The sequence below is a fragment of the Megascapheus bottae genome, chromosome 8, assembly GCF_031878675.1.
Source record: "Megascapheus bottae isolate mThoBot1 chromosome 8, mThoBot2.hap1, whole genome shotgun sequence".
Lineage (NCBI taxonomy): Eukaryota > Metazoa > Chordata > Mammalia > Rodentia > Geomyidae > Megascapheus > Megascapheus bottae.
Genome location: NC_143516.1, coordinates 61,843,436 through 61,866,757, shown reverse-complemented (window position 1 = coordinate 61,866,757; position 23,322 = coordinate 61,843,436). Strand labels below are relative to the sequence as shown.

General features: G+C 40.2%; 1 protein-coding gene and 1 pseudogene across 7 annotated transcripts in view; one reads left to right on the top strand and one right to left on the bottom strand.

Moving 5' to 3' along the window:
- Positions 1-23,322, bottom strand: part of Snap91 (synaptosome associated protein 91) — a 114,938-nt gene that overhangs the window by 90,392 nt on the left and 1,224 nt on the right. The gene's annotated exons all lie outside the window — the stretch shown is intronic.
- Positions 6,045-6,498, top strand: LOC150060019 (small ribosomal subunit protein uS13 pseudogene; annotated as a pseudogene).

Sequence of the window (23,322 nt, the reverse complement as noted above, 5' to 3'; positions counted from 1 at the left end):
CAGAAATGGCACTGAGAAGTCCAAGGACAGTGCTCAGGCCCTGAGCTCAAGCCCAGGACTGGCAAAAAAACAAAAAAGACAAAATCAAAAACAAAAACCCCCGAAGTATCCTAATTGCAAATGAACAAATGATCTGAACAGTCACTTCTTCTCAAAAGAAGAAATTTAAATGCCCAACTTGAAGCAATGCTCATTGCCCTTAGGTAAAAAAAATGTAAATTAAAACCACAGTGAGAAAAGCAAATAAACAAACAACAACAACAACAAAAACCCCTCACTTCAGTCACCATATCTTTAATTTGGAAAGCAAATCCCCCAAATAGCAAATAAGTCTTGGTTCCTGGGTTTGAAGGACTCACCTTTTCTGGACCCTTTCTTATCTCTGCTTCTCCTTTTCAGTCTCCAATACTGGCCTTTATTTTACTTCCTGATAATCCCATAAACAACAGTTATCCTCAAGGTGGCTTTGTCCTCTCTTGTCCTTTGTCCCTTCCTTTCTCAGTGAAGCTTTTATTAAGCCATCTCTTCCATGCCCCTGCTTCTTCTATGGCTGGGCAACCTAAAGTACCTCTCCTGACTAACACAAAGATAAAAACCACTGCCCTTCAAACCACCTTGCCTCCCTCACACAATGGCGCCCCATCCATGAAATCTTGGATTCCAGGCTTTTTTCTTGTATTTCTCTGATCTACCTTCATCTTATTATTGTCCACTTAGATATCAGTCTCAGTGGTCAGGGAACTCTCCTTTTCCTGTCTTATTTTTGACAGGTCTCAAAAGTACAGTTATAAATACAAATGTGCTCATGTTACTGTGGAGGTGAGTAGTTTAATACTATCATGTTTAACATAATTAAGAACTTCTTAATTTGAGTTCACCTGGATGGGGATTAGTGGTACTGGGGTTTGAGCTCACTGCCTCACACTTTTGAGGTACACTGCCTGGGCCCCACCCTCAGCCCAGCTAATCATGTTCTGGTTCTGTGGTTTTACATGAGAAACTTGGGTTGGGGAAGGCTGACATGGCTGGGCCTCTTCCCACCCAAATTCCACCCCTCCCTGCCATATCCCCTATGGTCTGCCTGCAGCCAGGGGAGCAGCTATGCTCCTTGGCTTCCCTGGTACCAGGGCTCCCATTCATTCTGAAGGCCGGGACAGGACTTCCTTTGTGGGCATCCTTGGACCCTGCTAAATGCACAACCTTCTGCACGTATCATGAGATCTTCCCACAAGGCCATGCAGGTTTATTCATGAGTCAGTCCTGCTTCACCTGCAAAATCCCTTAAACACACTGAATAGCCACTAGAACCACAATAAATGACCTTTCTCTTATCTGGACATGTATGAAAAGATCATAATAAACCCCTTTGTGCAGTTAATGTATGATAATAATTTTAAAGATAGGCTAAAACATTTTTGTGCCTGTTGTGGGGCTTGAACTCTGTGCCTAGGCACTGACTGTCCTTGAGCCTCTCTGTACTCAGGCCATACTGCCACTTTCAGCTTTTTGTTGGTTTCTGAGTAGTTCATTGGAGATGAATCTCAGCCTTTCTTGTCTGGGCTGGCTTTGAAACTTGATCATCAGATCTCAGCTTCCTGAGTAGCTAGGATTACAGGCATGAGCCATGGCACCTGGCTAAAATATTGTTAAAAATTTAAAAATAATCCACTTGAGTTGAGCTCAATGCTGGAGTCACAAGGCCTTGGACTCAATCCTCATCACAGCAAACAACAAGACCAACACACACACACACGCACACACACACAAATCAACCAAAACCAAACCCTGTAATGATTATGAAACTCTACTCATTTTTTAAAAATCAGAAACACTATCACATTGGCATTAATAAGTTACAAGAAAGCCCTCAAGTCCCTTGCAATGACTTTTCTTTTTCAAAGGAACAGATGGAGGAGAAAACCATAGTAATTATTCTTAAAAATGATTTTCATTAAGATCTGTGCCTCTTTTCCCAGGAGATTCCCAACCAATATGGAGGAAAAAATATGCAATATGTAACATCAGCACAAAGCTTGTTAAAACTTTCTTTAAATATCCAACCCTTTTTCTGCTCTAAGCTCTATTAGAAAAAGTAAGCAAATCGAGTCCTTAGTTTCCACATAAGAGGAGTGGTATGCTTAGTGCTAACCCCTCTGCATCAAGCAGAGCTGTAACACAGGTAGGTATGCACTTGACACTGGCACACAGTCTGGTCCTCTCTTGGAGCATGACTTTTGCTCGGGGCCCTGGGCACCTGGTTGTCCCCAGCCCAGGGCTTCTTTCCACGCTTGAATGTCACTTCTCACCAAAAGCTAGAGGCAGAGGAGCAATCCCTACTGTGTTATTTGACATGGACTATGAGAGAAAATTGAATAAATCATAAACATGCTGATCTTTACTTCCCAAATCGCCACCTGAATCACAACCCCAATTTCAGCTGTGCTTACGACTCTCAGCTTCACTTCTTTATTGCCTTTGTAGGGTGAAACTAGATTTGGGACCAAGCTGCCAAGTTCTTCTCCCTGTCTATGTTATTACCCTACTTGCATGCATTTTTCCAGTGTCTTCAACTCCAGTCATACTTTACACCTCCCTACAACCTCCCAACCTTTCTCAGTACCTGATCTTGGCAGCTGAGACAAGTCCCACCAATGGCTCTCTACCTGCAGTCCCACCTGCACCAGATGCAGCTCTCTGAACTGTCCTCAGTGCTGGAGAATTCTTTTTTTTTAAATTTTTTTTTATTGTAATTAGTAAAAGGGTTACATGATATTTGCCAGATAGAAGGTGCATTAATTCACATACATTGATACCCTTTCACATGTCTTGGTACCCGTTTCCCTCCCCCCCACACCCCCACCTGTCTTGGTTTTCCCCCCTTCCCTATCAAATTTCAAATATCCAAATACAAATAAATTCAATATATCAGATAACAAAGTGAGATACTATACCAATATGAGATAACCAAGGGACAGCAAAGGAGATGAGAGACAACATAGTACATTAAGGACAACAATCATTCATTATATGGCTTTTGTTTCACTATCCTGGAGGTCCTTTCAATTAGCTTCACATTATATGTCCTTATGTATCAAGATTTTGCTCTATTGCAAATCTCTGCTAGTAGAGCCCAAGGTTTCTACTGATTATGACGAATGAGGGAAACCATTGAGCCTAAGTTCCTTTGAGTCTGGCTTACTTCACTTCATATGATTTTTTCTAAGTCTTTCCATTTCCTAACAAATGGGGCGATGTCATTCTTTCTGACAGCAGCATAGAATTCCATTGTGTACAAATACCACAACTTGTTGATCCACTCATCAACTGAGGGACATCTAGGTTGGTTCCATATCTTTGCTATGGTGAATAGTGCTGCAATGAACATTGTTGTGCTAGTGGGTTTAGTATGTCCTTGTTTCTGGGTGGTTGGGTAAATGCCAAGTACTGGAATTGCTGGGTCATAGGGGAGTTCTATGTTTAGCCTTTTGAGGCACTGCCACACTGCTTTCCATAGTGGTTGAACGAGTTTGCACTCCCACCAACAGTGTAGTAGTGATCCCTCCTGGCCACATCCCCTTGCTGGAGAATTCTTATGGCTAACATCCCATCATCTTTTTTACACTCGAAGCCTACCTACTGAATTCTCTCAACTTCGTTCTCCAGAGCTCTTTCTCTGCATCTGATATATGACTAATTTACTTACTACCTTTTTGCTTTCTGTCGCAACTAGCTCTAGTTCACATTTGATTCAGTGATGTGCTCCTAGCACCTACAACAGCAGATGCAGAGGTGACATTTGCTGCAAACATGGAATGCACTTAGTTGCGGAAATTCTAGTCCTCCTCTATATTGTTTACTTGGATTCTTCTGGCCCGCAAAAGAGATAATATTAGGCAAAATCCCGTAAGTGTAAGCTGGCTACTTAGTAAAACACTTGTGATGACATCAATACTCTTCAGAATAAGCTGGTTATAGTTACATCATTCATAAGAATTCTCTGAATTTCTGGCCACAAAGGTGTAATATAATAAGTCGGAAACTAGAGTGTAAATATTAAATAAGAGACTGTTACTCAAAGGAATGACAAAGCTTTGTGCACTTAACCATGGCTAGTGGGTAGCTGGTGACTGGTTTGGCTAATAAATTACTTTAATTTAGGCCTTAATTTGGACCAAGGCCATCGTAAGGGGATTTTTATATTACCTAGCACTTTAAATAGCCTAACTAAACTCAAGTTTAATATACTACAGCTTAACTATCTTTTAGGCAAATGACGACATCCATTCAGATTAATGGAATGTTTCAACAGATGACATTAAATTTATTAATTACAATTTCAATTAGTAGAGCTCACTCAAACTTTTCTTTATTGTTGCTCTAAGGAAGAATGAGATGAATGTCAGCTTCTGAACAGCTTATCTGAAAAAAGAAAATTCTGACATTCTAACTATTTCATTGATTGCATGGTTTTGCTACTTAACAGTAATGAAGGCTTCCTTAGTTATTTTTAATACCTTCCTTTACAAATAAGTAATGCTCACTAGGTTTTAGCCTTCTTTGATAGTCATTTTTTTAATATAAAATGTAACTCCTTGGCTGTGTGTGCACAGTGGTTCACATCTATAATCTCAGCTGTTTGGAAAACATAGAAGAAGGATCTCAGGCTGAGGCTGGCCCTGGGAAAAACGATGAGATGTCATCACAAAAATAACTAAAGCAAAAATGGGTAGTAAAGATGCCTGCTTGGCAAACAGAAGGCCATGGGTTTAGTCTTTATTACCATCAAAAATAAAAATTAAAATGGAAGTCTATGATAAAGGTCAGATGTATTGCATTGTAGTCTTTAGAGTGTATACAGTGTAGGATTTCACAAGACTGATCACAATTAGTCAAGTGGTCTGCACCCCTTGTAACCCTGATGTGAACTCTTTAGCTTGCTGAGTTGGTAGAGGTTCTGGGGAGCTGAACTCTTGCAATACAGGTAGACTAAAGCATTTAGAGGAATTTATGATAAAACACGGTGATTTTCAATAGTGTGAATTTAGTAGCCTTTCCCTAAAGCTATCACAATAAAAACTACTATCTTAAAAAATTGCAACAAATCTCATTCTGTGTCTTTCAGGAAATAGTGAGACTATCCAAAATATTTGTGGTGAAGCTCACCTGAAATTCAGTAATCATGTCAGCAATTTTAAATTATGCTTGCATTGTTGTAGTCATGGGAACTGAAGAATACAATTTTCTTGGATTTGTTACCTGACTTATGAAATGGTAACCCCTCTGTATAACAACTTAATGATAACAATAAAATATTTCAAAACAAAGAATACAATTTTCTTTCTATACATATTTTTTAGCCTGAAACTGTTCTCTATTTTAATATTCTAAAGCCTTTTAATTTTAGAACAATTACCCATTGATAGAAAGTTTAAAACAATTTATAAGGAGGTCCTGTGTATTATCTCACATAACTCTCATTGCTAGGCAAGTAAATGATATGATTGCAATCTGCACAGATTATCCACATTTTACTACTTTTCTATGTGCCACTCATTTGTGCTTGTCTATACATATTTTTAAATTTTCCGATATAGCTTCCTTTTCTCTCTCCATAGCTTAAGATTGCCTCAGGGAGAGCCTGCCCTCTTACCCATGCTGAACTTTGGGTAAACGAAAGAGCCTTCATTACTGGCTACTAGAGTTGGGGCCAAGCAAGCCCTCTCCAGCCTGTTCAGGAACATCATGCAGCCTGGAGGTGTGGAAATGAGTGAAAGGTGGAGAGGCAGGGCTCAGATCCTGCAGGGCTGCGAAGGCCACTCTAAGACTTTGAGGAAACAGAGGAAAAGATTATCCAGTTCCCGTGGGCAGATGATACATTTGAGAGATTTTCAAGGACCAGAACAGAACTAGAAGTCCCCACTAGTCCCCTGCTAGCTGAAGTGGTTGGCTGGGCTTGTGCTGGCAGTGAAAGGAGTTAGATATCTATAAATTTTGTAGGCAGCCTCTTCCACAGGAGGCTACATGCCGCCGCTGGTGCTGCTGCCATGTCTCTAGTGATTCTTGAGAAGTTCCAGCACATTTTGCCTGTACTCAACCTTAACTTCAATGGGTGGCGGAAAACAGCCTTTGCCATCACTGCCATTAAGGGTGTGGGATGAAGATATGCTCATGTAATGTTGAGGAAAGCAGACATTGACCTCACCAAGAGGGCTGGAGAACTCGCAGAGGATGAGGTAGAATGTGTGATCACCATCATGCAGAATCCACATCAAAATTCCAGACTGGTTCCTAAACAGGAAGAAGGATGTAAAGGATGGAAAATACAGCCAAGTTCTGGCCAACGGTCTGGATAATAAGCTCTGTGAAGACCTAGAGCAGCTGAAGAAGATCTGAGCCCAAAGAGGGCTGCGCCACTTCTGGGGCCGACGAGTCAGAGGCCAGCACACCAAGACCACTGGACGTCATGGTTGCACTGTGGGTGTGTCCAAGAAGAAATGAGTCTATAGGCCTTTTCTGTTAATCAATAGTTTATATACTGCTGGAAAAAATTTTTTGTAGGCAGGCAGCGCCAACAAGCTTGTCAGATTGAATAAAAAATGAATGATGTGTGAGAGGAAGGCACCAAGGAAGACCACACACTTTATAGTTTGATGGGGTGAGAATGCTACCAGCCAAGGCATGGATGGCTGAGTAAGGGGTAGGGAAGATAAAGAAAGATCAGTCACAGATAGTTGAGTGTAAACTTTCCAACCAAGTTGGCAAACCCTTAAGGTTTGGCTTCACTGTGGACAAAGGTTAAAATTTTAAGCAGCTCTGGCCTTAGATCTCTCTCCTACCCTTCAATATGATGCAGAGTTTCTGCATCAGAACCTCCACAGTCTACCTCCTAGTGATATCACTTGACTCACTCTCTAATATTTTTGTGTCTAATTTCCTTTCTCTGAGGTGTTATTCATTTCAGAGCCATAAATGTAATCATGGAACTCGCCTGTTTAAAATTTTGTCTTGGTTTCACATCACTTTATAAAAAAGTAACCAGAAGCTTAGTCTCTATGAGTTTACACAGCCTTATCTGTCCTCTCTTTCCATTTCACTGTGCATTACATATGTTATGCCATTGGCTGGCATACTATTATTTGTCTTTACTGCTTTGTCAACCATACCAGTTCTCAGAAGCTTTTCCTGACTACCTGCAGATAAAATTGGCCAGTCCTTCTTCTTTGCTCTTAAAATCCTTCAGTCAATCTGTATAATGTCCCTAGTATCTCCTGTATGGTGGTATGTGATTACTGATGCATTGGTGTGTCTGATCTAGGAGGCTCACTATGTGATGGCATGTGGTGGGTCTGCTCTAGGAGGCTCCCATCAGAGGTTACTGTGCCATGTCTGTTCTCCCTTGATCTGTCACTAAGCGGTGGGCCCATGGAAAAACCCTCTGCTCACTGAGCCCAGAGATGAACTTAGAGTTCATCAGTTTTGCTCAGAGGCAGGATGGTTGCTTATGCTCAAGATCTTTTACTTCCAAGTGTGACACTCACCAAGGTTCAGAGTGGAGCTTAGAACTTCTTCACTCATCCCTCCTGCCACAGAAGGGATAGGACTTTTAAGACCCCCTCAAAGATAGGGAAGATAATGGCATATCAATGGAGCTTAATACCACAGCCATTGCCAGGGTCCAGAGAGGCCAGCCACCTTCTCATGTTTGAATATATTGAGTTTACAACATGGGACTAAATGGCTGTCAGTCAATCAAACAATTAATCCTTTGGAACAAAATCTTCTGCCATGGCTCTCCTGTCAATGAATAAAATTGCGAAAGCCAGAAAACCAAAGCCCAAAATATGCAATGGCCTCAAATAAAATTTGCTGAGTACTGATGACAAATGAACTGTAATCTTTCTCATGCTAAGAATGGTAAGAAATGATAGATCACTAATACTAAAAAAGGCAAGAGTGGAAACTTCAAAAATAATTTTCAGATAAATATACTTAAAGCATAGGGAAAATTTAATCAATATCAGTATGTTGTTTCTCCCTTCACTTTGTAACAAATAAGACAGTAAAGAATGAGGTCACACATTTAGAAAACATTTCACTAAATAGCCTTAGAACACTGCTACTCAATAACTATTACCTTCTTAAGTCTTACTAGAGATATTTTTCAGTCAAGTGTCTAACTGGAAACCTCTCATTTCTTCACTGAACTGCTTTGCCTTTCTTTTGTCTTACATTGCTCACTACCTTCTGTACAATAGAAAATGTCACTGGAAGTAGTTGAATGTAATTAATATGATATTTAGCAACATATATTAATATATATTAACATATAATCAACACATTAATATAAATTTAAATAAATGTATTTTATATTATTCAATATAATTAATACAATTTTCTTTTCCTTTCTACTCATCATTTATTTTATTTTTTGTGGGCCAGAGGCTTGAACTTGGCCTTGGCACTATCCTTGAGCTCTTCAGCTCAAGGTTACTGCCCTACCCTTGAGTCAAGCCCCACTTCCCATTTTCTAGAGGTTAATTGGAGATGAGAGTCTCAGGTCCTTTTGTGCCTGGGCTTGCTTCAAATCTTGATCCTCAGATCTCAGCCTCCTGATATTTTATTCTTATATGTTAAAAAATTTGCTAATCTCAATGATTTCTCCTGTTCCTATCTTTGTATAATAAGTTAAAAATTGTCTTTGCATTGATGACTAGCAAATTATTCTCAAGGAAGTTTTTTTCAAGAAAGTAATCTTATCCAACTGTCATAATTGACATAGTTGATTATGGTCACAAAAGCAACAACTTAAAACTTTTTAAAGGAGCATTTCCTAATACTACTGTGCAGGACAAAACTCTACTGAGGAATGGGTAACACTTCAAAACAAATGTAACCAAATTTCCTCTAGCCCAACATTAGCCCAACTTTTTAAGAGCTCTGGTATCTCCTTGTCCTTCTTTCACTGAATAACCTAGAAGAGACAAGAACATTCTGAGATGTCAAATTTAGCTAGGAAGCATGGTTGAAAGAAGGTTTGTAGGTCTAAGAAAACACAATGCATCTCAGTTACACATTACTAATAAAACATTTAATTCTATATACTCAAACGACAGATCTACCGGACAAGCAGTTGGAGTGCGGCATACTGACTGCTGACCTGGCAGCCAGGGAAGAGCAGGCCAATGCCAGGACAGTTCTAGGCATTGATAGGAGTGAGTTTAACACAGGAATGGCTGGTACAAAGAGAGAGACAAGAGGGGTAGGAAGAAGAGAGAGAGGGAAGAAGGAGGGAGGGAGGGAGAGGAGAGGGAGGGAGGCGCAAGGAAGAGGAGAGACAGTATAACAATCAGGCACTCTTTTCATGTCTGTATCACACCTTCACTTCTACCTCATCTGCTATTCATGTTCTACAAAAATGAGATGGGTTGTATCAATTTGGTTCCTATATTAACTATCAATCAAGAAATAATTATTAAATTGCTATGGAAAAAGCAAACTTTCATATAACATAAAATTATTTAAATTATCACAGGATGGCATCTTAAATTGAATATAGTAATCGAGATCAGGTCATACCATGATGTAGAAATTTCTAATATTTAATTCCTTAGGAATTCTAAATACTAATGCCCAAGTGCTGATAATCAACTCTTAGGTATTTTTTTATATTTTTATTGTAATTAATAAAAGGGTTACATGATATTTGCCAGATAGAAGGTGCATTAATTCACATATATTGATACCCTTTCACATGTCTTGGTACTCATTACCCTCCCCCCACCCACCACCCACTCCCCATATTGGTTTATTTTAAACTAAAAGCTTAACTGAAAAATAAATGTCACTGTCAGGTCAGCACAATGTTTGCCCTTTTGACAATTTTATTTATCTTATCATTTATTTACTTATTGTTTTTGGTCATCCTAGGGTTTGAATTCAGGGCCTCCTGCTTGCTACATTGATGTTCTACTACTTGAGCCATGATTCCAGTACTAATTTGGGGGCTTATTAGGTTTTAGACAGAGGCTTGTGAACTTTTCTGCCTGAGTTGGCCTCAAACTATGATCCTTCTATCCTCAATCTTGTGGGTAGCTAGGATTACAGGCATGAGCCACCAACACCTGGCCTCTTTTCACACTTTTAAATAGAGATAGCTAAGTAGATCAACTTTTAAGGCACAAATAACAAAGCAACATGCAAAAATGTTTAAAAATAAAATAGCTCATACTTATGACCTACGTAAGGTTTTGACTTTCCTAAAGTTATACTGTATCTGCTCTATTAGCTTATTAAATGTCATAAACTTTAACCACAACTATATCTACCAGCAAACGGTTAAACATAACTGAAGTTTTACTTGTGCAGCTTAAAATGATTTAATTATACAGTTACAGGTTTTCAAAATAAACGATAGATGTCAGTATCCTTAACATTCTTTATCAACTAAATTTTATTATATAGTGCCACTCAGTTTAATTCACCTATTTGTGTTAAAAACTGTCAAACTCCTTCAAATATATTTCAGTATAAGTACATACAATATAAAGACTGAGAATCATAATCCACTGATCATCGATGTTAATTAACTTCATTATCAGGTCAAGCTTTCTCCAAATACTTTACCAATCTTTCTCAATAACAATGTACAAGTGTTTAATGCAAAACAGTGTATTTAGTGATTGTCCAATCATCACTATTTTTCTTGAAGCATCAATAACTCTCTTTTTTTTTACAAGCCTATTCGGAAAGTTTAAAATAACACCTTAAAAGGTAGTCTAAATCTATATATCAAATTAGAATAATTTATACTAACAAAAGTAAACAGCAACAAAATACTCTGAAAGCATCTGTGTTTGCTTATAGCAGATGACTGTAATCAAATACACATAAGCTTGTATTTTGATGATAAATACTAACATCAGTCAAGGAATAAAACTACAATGGTGGTTTAATTGCTCCTTCTTCTTTCAGTTCTCCTCAGAATAAACCATCATTTCTTAAGCAGAAGCCAAAGAAAAGCACTGCCAGGCAGAGGCTGCGCTTTGTTGGCATATTTCCTGTCTTATTTTGTATCTGAAAGATACTGAGGAAGGTACATGTTGGGAGTCCACAAAGCTTTCCCCCTGATAACAATAATTTATAAGGTAGTTTAGGGTTGAAATTTGTTGTTGCTGTTTTGGTAAATGCACTCATTTAACTGTTGCTATAACACAGGCACCATGCCTTAGAAAAGAGACAGAGGTCCAGAGAAATTACATTTGTCTGGCCAAGATCAAAACAGACAGAGAGCAGGTTTGCCTGGGTTATCTGATGGCAAAGCCATGTTCTTTCTGCAGTATCTTCTACCATTTTTTAGAATCCTTAGTGAGTATGCTCAGAAATAAGTGCTTCCAGGAGCAACTCACCAAGAGAGGCTGTCTGCTAAGGACTGGGTAGGTTCTCCCCAGTCATGTGTTCCACTCTGCTCTGGGTTTTCCCCAGTTACCAGAGGTGAGTCTTCACTGGGCAGCCTATTAGCTAATGAATAGTGGGTTTTATTTGTTTTCCGTCTAGGTTTGGAAAAGAAGCTAGCACCTGTTCCCATACTGTCCTTTCCTCCACTCCTTGTTTTTCTTCCCTTAAATCATATGAGAAAGAGATTACTGAATGTACTTCACATAGGTCAAGAAAATCAAGAATGATCTGCAATAGAAAAAGCCCTTTTTATACAGGTATCTAAGTAGGAACTAAAAAAGATTCTTGGTTACTAAAATTCACATACATTTTGAGTTATATGTTAAGGTGATTGTGTAATATTAGACTTTATGCCAAGAGAAAGGTTGAATTTTTAAACACAAAAATTTCAAACATTTTTTCCCTGCTAACACAGAAGATAAAAATCAGTGAGAAAATACCTTTGCTATCAAGTAGAGACAGAAAATTTTCTCCCTAGGCCTGGTCAAACATAACACTGAATTACTAGTAGCTTAAAGGACAAGGCTACTGGAAGATAAATTCTAGGTTCTGAACATTCTGTGCTAGCCAAGCAGCTTGCCTTGGTATCAAACACAGCTAACTTTCCTAGACTAAGGATGGTAAATTGATTTCAGCTTAAATGTCAACTATGATGGACAATGGAAACCCAACAGTGTATATTGATGTAATTTGAGATCAAATCAAGGCTCTGCGGAAAAGAGCTCTGTGATTCGGCTGCAATGTCTGCCAAGGAGAGAGGAAGATGCAGTAAATTCTCTGTCTGGCTCTTAGTCATCGGTTCCCACAAGCTTCCAGTCCCACAGAGACCTGAGAGTAGCCAGTTGATTGCTAGATATTGGCCACAAGATCTTCACTCTCTAGACTCACAGAGAGACTCCAGCCTCCAACTTCTGTGTTTTGGTGAGGCCATTAACCAAGTTCTTGCCAATGAAACATAGGTAGAAATGATATCCTCTACTCCCCTCCCCTGAAATACTTTCCTTCCTCCTTACCTAGTCACCAGTGGAGGCCCCAAAGCTCCAGACAATACAATCCTAGATAGAAAACTTCCACACCCAACTGAAACATGAGCCAGAAGTAAAATTGGTATCGAGCCACTTGCGCTGGGAATTCCCAAAGAGGCAGTTTTGTTAAAACTGACCATCACACAGCACTGTACACATACGATCACCTCACTGGAGCCAAGAAAACCATAATTATCCCGTGACCTTGCAAAGCTCTAATGGACTGTCAGTTCTGCTGAGGTGATGTGAATCTGGAGGCTTCAGTTCACTATATTTACAGCTCATTATTCTAGTTAGTCTGCCAGGTGCTGGTGGCTCATGCCTGTAACCCTTGCTACTCAAGAGTCTGTGATCTGATAATCGTGGTTTGAAGTCAGCCAGGACAGGAAAGTCCATAAGATTCTTATCTCCAGTTAGCCGCCCAAAAGCCAAAAGGAGAACTGTGTTCAGTGCTAAACCTCCAACCTTGAGCAAAAGAAATCCCCTAAGGCACAGTGCCCAAACTGAGAGTTCAATCCCTAGGGCCAACAGGCGCGCGCACACACACGTCTGCAAAAATGAGTAGTAACTGAATGTCATTATGTGAAATAGAAATAGAAGAAGGAGGAGGTAGCAAGCTGAGCAAGCACTAAGAGGGCCAGCCTCAACCTTGCTTCCTCCTCAGTTTGGTCAAGGGCCTAAGAAACCATGCTTCTCGTTTTGCTGGAACTAGTTTGATCAACCAACAGTCACAACTAATGAAGGTGAAAAATCCTCTACTCTATAATACTGTCATCAAAATAGGCACTATGAACATGCATATTTTTACAAATGAACATTAGATCTTACTTCATAACTTCTTTCCATAGAAATGTAACACCTCATCTCCCCCTGATTTTCTTCATATTTAGATGTCTGAGACACCATCATTTTTAATAAAGTATTCAAGTATAGTCAATATTTCAGAGGGACAGATATTTGAATCCAGGGTCTCACCCTTGCTAAGTAGGAGCTCTGCAGGCTTTCTGTGTATTGCTTTGTTCAGTGTTTTCGTTTCTTTGCTGGAGTGTGTTTCGGGGCTGCAGTGTGCCTAGTTTGCAATTCACCACCCCTGGCATGACAGGCTAATGCTGCCACACTCATCTTCTGTCAAGATGGAGCTTCTCCAATTTTCTGTGCAGGTTCTCTTCCAATCTCAGGTCTACTGCACAGCTGAGATGCCAGTTCCTGGCTCACAAGGAGGCCTAGTGGGTCTCCCATCATAGCCCTCCTACCTCAGCTCAGACCCCAGACAGGAGCCACCGCCGTGGGCGAAGTGTGTCATCTGTGTGTTCTGACACACAGAGACACCACCTGTATTCCACAATGCACACTTTTCTCCATTTTTCTGAGATAAAATTTGTAGATGTCAAATTTCTAAGTCAAAGGATTTTTAAGAGTTTTGATGGATCCTGACAGCCTGCCTCTCAATCTTTACACCAGTTTATACTCCCACAAGTTCAGCACTTCACTCCACAGCCTTTCCATGGAGGCTTCTCCTCTTAACTCTCAGCACTACTTCACGAGGCTATACAGTAAGGATTCAAGTCGAATCTATTTCATTGAGATTTGTCTTGTGTGTGTGTGTGTGTGTGTGTGTGTGTGTGTGTGCTCATACAACAGACTATTCACATTGTAATATCACAATATCATATAGTTCCTCACAAAATATAAAGCAAAAGTGTAAGTAGGAATTAAGTGACCTTTCAGAAGCACAGTGAGATTATGAAAATTAAAGGAGTGCAGAATGACAAAGCAGTGAGGAGAGGTGGATGATAAATGGCTGATTCTGCCCACTCTTCTATGGGCCCCAAATCAGCCTTCTATGAGGCTGTCCTCTTTCAAAGGCAGCCAAAACTAAAATGGAACATGTTACAATACTCAAGGAAGAGACCAGAAAGATATGATACACTGCAACCCCAATAAGCTGAAGAGGGGGTGGGTACAATGAAATGGATTAAGCCGCAGTCTCAATTACTAGCTGGAAGCTGTAACAGCTGGAAGCTGCAAAATTTGACCCTAACCAGGTTTAACAGTGACTTGCAGTGAAATTCTCTGGCACGGATGTAGCAAATCAACTATGCGAGGAAAGCAATGACAGAAAAGCAGCTCAAGACAGGCGCATAAAAATTAGTCAGCAACAGCAGCAGCAGCAGCAGATAAACAATGTGGGATTTTGCTTCTTTGGGATTCAGCTTCCTCATTTATAAAAATAAAAAGAGACTTGAAAACGTCTAAAATACTCTTCTAAGGTAGCCTTATGGTACTCCAGCTGTGAATCCATCCGTAATTCAAGGGCCAACTCTTCCGTTTTCTCAGCCCTCCTCAACACTGCTTTCAGTGCCCTCAGCTTCCTACCATCCTGAAGTGTACCTCCCTGTCTTAGGGCATTTCCTAGAGAGCAGTCTGCAGCAGTCATAGCCACAGCTCACCAATGTGCAGCCCATTCAAACCCTGTGTGTTTGTGTGTGTGCGGGGGAGGGGGGTTATAACACTTCTTCGCAATGTAACTCTAACACAGTCTTCATTTTCCTGGTTTAAACTTAATTTCTAGTATTTCCAAATAGGTCATTAAAAAGTTAGTAAATACATTGACATTTCTCTCTCTCTTTTTTCCCCCAAGGCCATTTTAGGTTAAATTTATCCCTATTTCCATCTATTTCCATCTGTTTTTCTCTCTGCCTCCATGCCTTCCTTCCCTCTCCACCTTCTCTTCCTTTGGCTCCCTTCTCAACATAATGAAGACAGTTGTAAAGTACAAAGTAGACAGTGGAATGCAATGACCTCCCACCACAACCAATCCAAGACAAAGAAAACATGTTCACACGCAAATGCACACACACATACACACAGCTGGGTAAAGAATTTTCTGTAACTAACAGCTAATAACCCAGGATCTCAACATTAATGATGGAAATACAGGAATAACACATTTTAAAATCTACAACCAAAAATTATAGATATAATGGTTTAAAACTATTTCCAATTTACACACTTGCTCATTGTTCTAAATTTACATAGAAAGTTATACTTTTTACCCAACTAAATTTTTAATCAAGCCACAAGAAAGTGCATTAGGTAATTTAATGGATTTTTCTTCAATGTTTGGTTTTATTATTTCCATAGTCTTTTAAGAGACTCGATCAAGTTTGGATATATGCGTATTTGGTTATTTGAAATTGGATAGGGAAGAGGGGAAAACAAGATGAGGGGCAGGGGTGGAGGGAGGGAAATGGGGACCAAGATATGAAAAAGGGTATCAATGTATATGAAGTAATGCACCTTCTAGCTGGTGAATACAATGCAGCCCTTCTATCAATTACAATAAAAATATTTTAAAAAAGAGACTCGATCAAGTTTAAGTCCATGTTCTTTTGAGTTAGCAGGCAAAAGGAAAATCTCTCTCTCTCTTTTTTTTGAGATTCCTCCAGTTTTCTTTGTACCCAAGTCCACAGGGTTTTATTTCTTTTTTTGTTAACTTTTATTAAGTTCAACAAAGAAAGGGGTTTTGGTCCCAGAAGTCAGGGTAAAATCTTCATATGTAAAGCTTATAGAGGAAAAAGCCCAGTGCCAGTGACTCATGTCTGCAATCCTTACTGCTCAGAAGCAGGTATTTGAGGATCATGGTTCAGAGCCAGTGCAGGCAGAAAAAGTCTGCAAAACTTTATCTCCAAATAACTCCCAAAAATGCTAGCTTGGAGGCATGAATCACATGGTAGAACACCAGCTTTGAGCATGTAGCTGAACAAGAACACAAGGCCCTGAGTTCAAACCTTGGTAATGGCATCCCCAAATAAATTAACAGACAAAGAGCTTTATTAGGCAATAAGGTATAAAATCTTGGAAATACAGAATGTATAATAAATCATTCAATAAATATATCCCAAACCCTACTATCACTATGTGTGTTCTGTTGGAACTAGGTAATCTGAGAGAAACATCAGACCAGAGGAAGAAAGAAGAAAAGAGAATCACACTAAAGCTCCTATGTGGGTGTTCTGAGCACTGAGATGGAATGCCCAAAGAAAGGTTTTAGAAAAGACATTTCAAATATAAATATGAACAAGAGGTTCTATCTTTGTGATTGTTGTTCTTAATGTACTATGCAAAGTTATTTCTTTTCTCCTTTTATGGTTTATCCCATGTTGTTACTGTATCTGCTTTTGGTACCTGGAATATTGTATATACATTTATTGTTTATTTGAAACAGGGAAGGGGGAAAAAAAGATGATTGGGAGGGGGGTGGGGTGAGGGAAAGTAGGAGGAAACCCTGGGAAGGGGTATCAATGTTCAAGAAGCAATGCAGCCAGTACCTGATGAAGGTAACTGTAATCCCTTTACACATTACTCCAACAAAGAAATACGATTAAAAAAAGATAAAAATGATAAGCATCCTTCCATCCACTAGGTTGAACTCACAAGAAAATCAAAACAATCCTGGAGCTGAAAAGCAGACTTACAAATTAAGGGAATCAGAGAGTCAGAGTAGCCAAGTGGTAGTGATGTACCTAGCAAGCCTGAGGCCCTTGAGTTCAAATCCCAGTAATGCTGAAGAAATAAAAGAACCAAGGATTAATGAAAGTGAAGCAAAGGAAGGGTGGGAGGGAGGGAGGGAGGGAGGGAGGGAGGGAGGAAGCAAGGAAGGAAGGAAGGAAGGAAGGAAGGGCCACAGAACAAAATAAAAGTTAATGCACTTCATTTAGGTGATAAGGTACAAAAGAGAACTCTCAGATTGGTGGCTTGGCTAATTGAGCAGGCAATGGCCAGCACCAAGTGGCAATCCTAGTCCTTCAAGGCTCAATTAAGACAAGCACAAATACTCCGAGAGGGCGAGAATCCTTCTGTCTGCCTGGAGACCATCGTTTTAAGAAGCCTAGTGCATAAAGTCACAAGGGGGGAGGGGGACTGGATACGATCACAGGACACGGAGCTCACGTGCAGAAAAACCATAGTGCATCCCACTGTGCAATCTGTTTAAGTACATTAAAAATTTAAAGCATAGTTGTTAAAAAAAGAAGAAAAGCAGGGATGACAGGCTGGCTGCTGGAAGAGGTCAGGGAGTCAGAAGTGGAGATACCTGACAAAGCTGAGAGTGGGGGGGGGGTGAGGGGGAGTTAAAGATACCAATGAAGAGGCAGAAAAGCAAGGAGAGAAGAGGAGAGGTATCTTTTAAAGCCAAGTGTCAACTTTAGGAGAACAATCAGGTGATCCAGCCTGAAACTCAAAAGGACACAAAAGAGGCAAAGATCTGACCTGTCTCTCCCTCCTGAGCAGTAAGGATGGCATGCTGTAAAAAGCCTTCAGAATGCAGTTGATCTGACGTAGGGAGGCAAACAAAAGAAAACTTACTACACAAAACATTTCTCTAAAAGAGAAGGGACAAGAGAAATGGAAGGCTGGTGTCAGAGTGTGCAGGGGACTTCCAAAGAGCTACATGGCCTTCAGGGAGAGGGCCATGTCTGCAGCAGGACAGCTGGGGTACAGAGGCGCCAGGGTGCACCTGTGTAAGGACAGCAACCTTGGCCCCCAGGGAATGCGTCATATGTCACTTCTGACCTTCTTTACCAAGCTCTTGAAACAAGGAGAAGATCTGCAGAGCACCTCAGGCCAGCATCTGTCAGTGTGATAGTAAGAAGTAAGGTTTTTTACAGGATATTTGTGAAAAGCGTTAACTCTGCAGCAACGAAGCACACAAATCCAATTACAAACAAGCATTTGGCAACCTTTTATGGAACATTAAAATTAATGTGGACACGTACTAGAACTCCAGAGTTTAGTTTAAAAGGTTGTGAGCTAATACTACCGTTATGAATTTTCCTATTTAATTTTATATAGTCTTCTACACACATTTTAAGTCAGAAGGGAAGAATTTTAAACACAGATTTTTTTTTGAGGATTAGTGATACAGCAGAGTTCAAAACAGAAAGAGAAGTAAGGGAGAGACAGGGAGAGAAGGAGAGAGGGGGGAGGTGAGAGGAGGGGGCTGTCCCTTGACCTATTAGATCACATATTACCACAAAGTAATACTTGTTTTTAACAAAGTATCTACTAACTAGCTGATCACCAAAGTGATCTAAACATATTTACCTTTTATATTGTAGCAGTTTCGTCTGAAAATAATCAGGAAAAAAAAATCTTGCCAACCCTGTACCAGTGGTTCATGCCTGTAATCTCAGGAGGCTGAGATATGAAGATCCTGGTTCAAAGCCCAGGAAAGTCCAGAGAACTCATCACCAATTAACCACCAAAAAGTCAGAAGTAAAGAATCAGCCTTAAGGGAAAAGTTAAGGGACAGTGCTTAGGCCTTGTGTTCAAACCCCAGTACTAGCACATGTGGAGAGAGAGGCAGGGAGGGAGGGGGAGCAGGGGGGAGACAGAGAGAGAGAGACAGAGAGAGAGAGAGACAGAGAGAGAGAGAGAGAGAGAGAGAGAGAGAGAGAGAGAGAGAGAGAGAGAGAGAGAGAGAGAGAGAGAGAGAGAGAGAGAGAGTGTGTGTGTGTGAGAGAGAGGGAGACAGAGACACAGAGAAAGATACACACACACTAACCCAACTGGGTCTCATAGCTGATTCAGAGGCTGTATAACTCTTGGAAAGTCATTTCTAAAGCAAGGTTTAAGGCTGTTCTCTAAGGCTCGGCCATTCTTCCGCTTCCTCTTCTGAAGCTCACGTGATTATTTCTTCCCTCATGGCCACTGAGCACCATATAAGGGCATTGCAGGCCCACACAGACTGGACTCACAGACTTCTAATCTAATGGCAAACATATGAGATGCTTTTTCAAATGAAAGGTATTGCCTCCTCTATTCTTGACTGCCTAAAAGTTAAAATTATCTCTTCTAAACCATTTTCCCAACTAAGCTGGATGGTTGATATCCCATCAAAGAGGCAGAAAAGAGGTACAAGGAAAAGGAGGGAGGGAGGGATGGAAGGAAGGAAGGGGAGGAGAGGGGAAGGAGGCTGCACTGTGTCAACCAGCATAGTCGGTCCTCATTTTCAGTTGTCAAAGGCAGCATTATTATAGTAGGGAATGGAAAAAATTTTATATAATGCCAAACTACCACAAAGTATAGAATCCTTATTTAGAGTATTAAAGTTTACAATCCTTTGTATTTATTATAGAATTATAGATGATGGCAGCAGTTTTTCCTACAAAAACACATATTTCAGTTTTTAATTTTTCTAGACGGTTCTAGGGCTTGAACTCAGGGCCTTGTGGTTGCTAGAAAAGCACTCTATCACTTGAGCTAGACCCTTAGCCCATTTTAGCTTGTTTCTAGATATAGTTTTACATTTTAGCCAGAACCGGCTTATACCAAGATCCTCCTGCCTCCACTTCCTGAGAAGCTGGAATCACAGGCTCACAGAAGCATGCTCTGCAGGCTGTACTGACCTACTCTCCTTGCTTCTTTGTATAGGCTGCTCTTAAACTACAGTCTTCTTATCTCTGCCTTCCAAGTAACTGGGGTTATACTTTCTTTTCATAGTGAACCCAGGGCTTTGTGCTAGGCAAGCAAGTACTATACCACTGAGCTAAATCTCTAGCTCCAAATTGTTACTAAATAAAAGAAAATCTGAAAACATATATACAGAATTTCATTACCTCTACCTTTCTACAACATGCAGTTCTGCTCTCAGATGTTAAAAAAATCATGTCTTCAAACATAAAATCATATTCTTTAAGTATCATTTTTACAAAGTGCCATAATTAACCACAACAATTTTCCTGGCCTCTCAGTCTAAGGAGATTAGCTTTTGAACCAGTATTTTAATATTAAACATACATTTCATAAAGATTAGGATTAATTCAGTAACTTTAAAAAATAGCAAAGCCATAAATTCTAGTGTCACAATCTTCCAATTAAAACCCCAAATTTAAAAAGAATATACAAATCAAACTAATAGTAAATTTCATGTTTCCTCCCCCTCGAAGCCACCAAATTCTGTATTTTGCACTCATTTCTTCCTTCTTTTTCAAAACCAAACAAGCCAGTAAGAATACTAGCTACCCAGGCAGCTGAGGTTCAGAGCCAGACCAAGCAAGAAATTCTGTGAGACTTATCTCCAATTAATAGCCCCCTCCAAAAAGCCAGAATTGAGGCTCTGGTTCAATTGGTAGAGTGCTAACCTTGAGCCCAGAAAGCTTAGGAACAGTGCCCAGGCCCTGAAAACAAGCTCCAGGACTAGAAAAAAATAAAATGAACAAACAAACAACAACAAAAACCAAACTACTTAAGAATGCTTTATCATGTTTGGACAAACTCACTTAAGTGTTTCCATGTTTTAATGACGATGATTTGCTTTTTATAACTGGTGTATTACTTAAAGTCTGTCCATAAATGACTAAGATAGCCTTCTTGAAAAGAATCTCACAAAGAATTCTGAACAGAGATACCCTCTTACAACACATATAATTTATATCTGCAAGTAGTATTCCTTGTCATTTTTCTTAGAACATGTCATGCTGAAGTGCCTAGCTTTCCATTTCCACCCAAAGTTTGGAGTTTGATAGAATTCATTTGGTATGGCTCAAAGAAAAAAAAAATAGATCCACTGACTAACACTAACACTCCTCATTTTATAAGTGGTAAAAATGTTCAAGAACAGACACTATGTGATGTATGTGGCTTATGATGCAGATGTTTTGGAGAAAGGGCCAGTTGATGAATAAGGCTCCCTCTCCCCTACTTCACAGAGAATGTTGCTAAATAAGCTCTCAGGAGCAGTTGCATGCAGGGGATGAGACCACAGGGGGGGCAGATGAGTGATGTGGACTTTGGTACTCGATTCTAATGCCTCAATAAACGTTCAGCATGTGCAATCATTCATAGTAATAACTCAGCACCAGTGCCTCTGTGCGTGGAAAATTCTTCCCCCAACATGAGCAAAAGCCAAGCACGGATGAGGATTGGTCTGGTCTATAGTTTGTTTGTTTTTTTTTTCTGGTGTTTTACTTTACCAGTAAGTCAGAAAATGGGTGATCTTCTGCTTAAACTCAGTTCTGTTATGAAATTTGGAGAGATAGGTATCACAGAAAGACAAAGATCATATCTAATGTGTCCTACTAAAGAAATAATTATAGGGGAAGCTTGCAGATACAATGTGGAATATTCCCCCATATCCCACAGCTTCACAAGCAGCCCACTCATGAGTGCAGGCGTGTGATATTTGGAAAATGTCCCATTTTCAAATGTTTAAAAGACTTTTCCAGATCTAAGAGACTGAGGTGACTAAACATTTAGCTGTGGAAAAGTCAGGCCCTATTTAAATGCTGTCTTAAGGAAATGCTCACACCTGTCTTCCTCAATTTATCAGAATGTTATCAAAGCATGACAGGGAGAAGTCCACCATCTGCACCTTTCTTTTATAAATATTTTCTAATATATACCAATGGAGACATGACACTAGTATATACTACGGAGACATTAGTCATCCTCCCGAGTTGGGGAAACTGATGGAAAGGTGGCTAAATGATTCAGCAAGCTGCAGCAAAATGAGCTGGTCATGAATTTATAATTTCTACTTGTGTTAGGTGCTTGAGCCCTGGCGATTGCTCTCATCCAGTACTAGATGGATAACCTATGACATCAGAAGCTTCAAAGGTTGTCGAATAAACAAAGCTCCCAGAAAGGACACACTGGTGTTTTCCTCTCAGATGAACTTCTAGGAAGAAAAGCTCATAATGCTGAGCCCACAGTTCACATGGCTCTGGTCAGGCTCCATTCACACACAGGGGGTCACTCTCTCAGTTGCACAACAGACCGGACAGGGGGTGGGGGCAGGGAAGAGGATAAGGCTTTAAGCAGAAGAAATGCAAAGGAGACAAACAATACAGGATGGATGACCCAGCAGCAGACGGCACAGACATTGCCGACTGTCACCCAGGCTGCCTCATTCCCCAGATGATCAAGCCTTTTTCCCATTTGACTTTAATAAGGAGGAAGAGACACAGCAACCAAGAGAAAATTTTCAGAAAACCTGAGATCCCAAACCAAACCAGAATAAATCCTTTTCCATCAAATAACCAAAGTGAGAAAAAAAAATGATAAGCACTCTCATCTGAAACTGTGCCATCTCGAATCCTGAGAGCGCTTCCATCTTGTGACCACAGCTAGGCCTTCCACCTGATATTTCCTCAGAACCCACAGTGGATGTGCACAAAATCGCTGGTATCTATTTAGCACAATGCCACATCTATTTGATGACAGATGACACATAACTCACACACAAATCCTTAGCAGCAATTCTGAAAACACAGAAACACTTTCGAACTATCTAAGATGTATTTGGAAAACCACTCAGGCGACAGGTTTGACCTTCCATCTTCTCTTCCCTTCCCAACCCCCATTTAAACCATGCAAGCATTGATATTCTTTAACCTGGAGATGATGGAGAATGAAAAAGGTATACAGCATCTAGTCCCAAGTGTGATACACACACACACACACATAGCATACACACATGGCACACTCACAGCACACACTTTACACACAAGCCACACAGACACAATAGCACCCACATAGCTTGCATAATAATACACACCACACAGTACACACACAACACCCATAGTGTACACTCAGCACACACAATACACAACACACAGCATATACAGTACACACACCACACAGAGTACATACACAACATGCACACACAGAACACACAGTGCACATACTGTGCACACACACAGCATGCATACAGATCACACACACACACACACACACTACACAAAGGACACCCAGCGCACACATACCACACCCAGATCACACCCAGAGCACACATATACAGCGCACACACACAGCTCAAACCTATAGTGCGCGCACGCACACA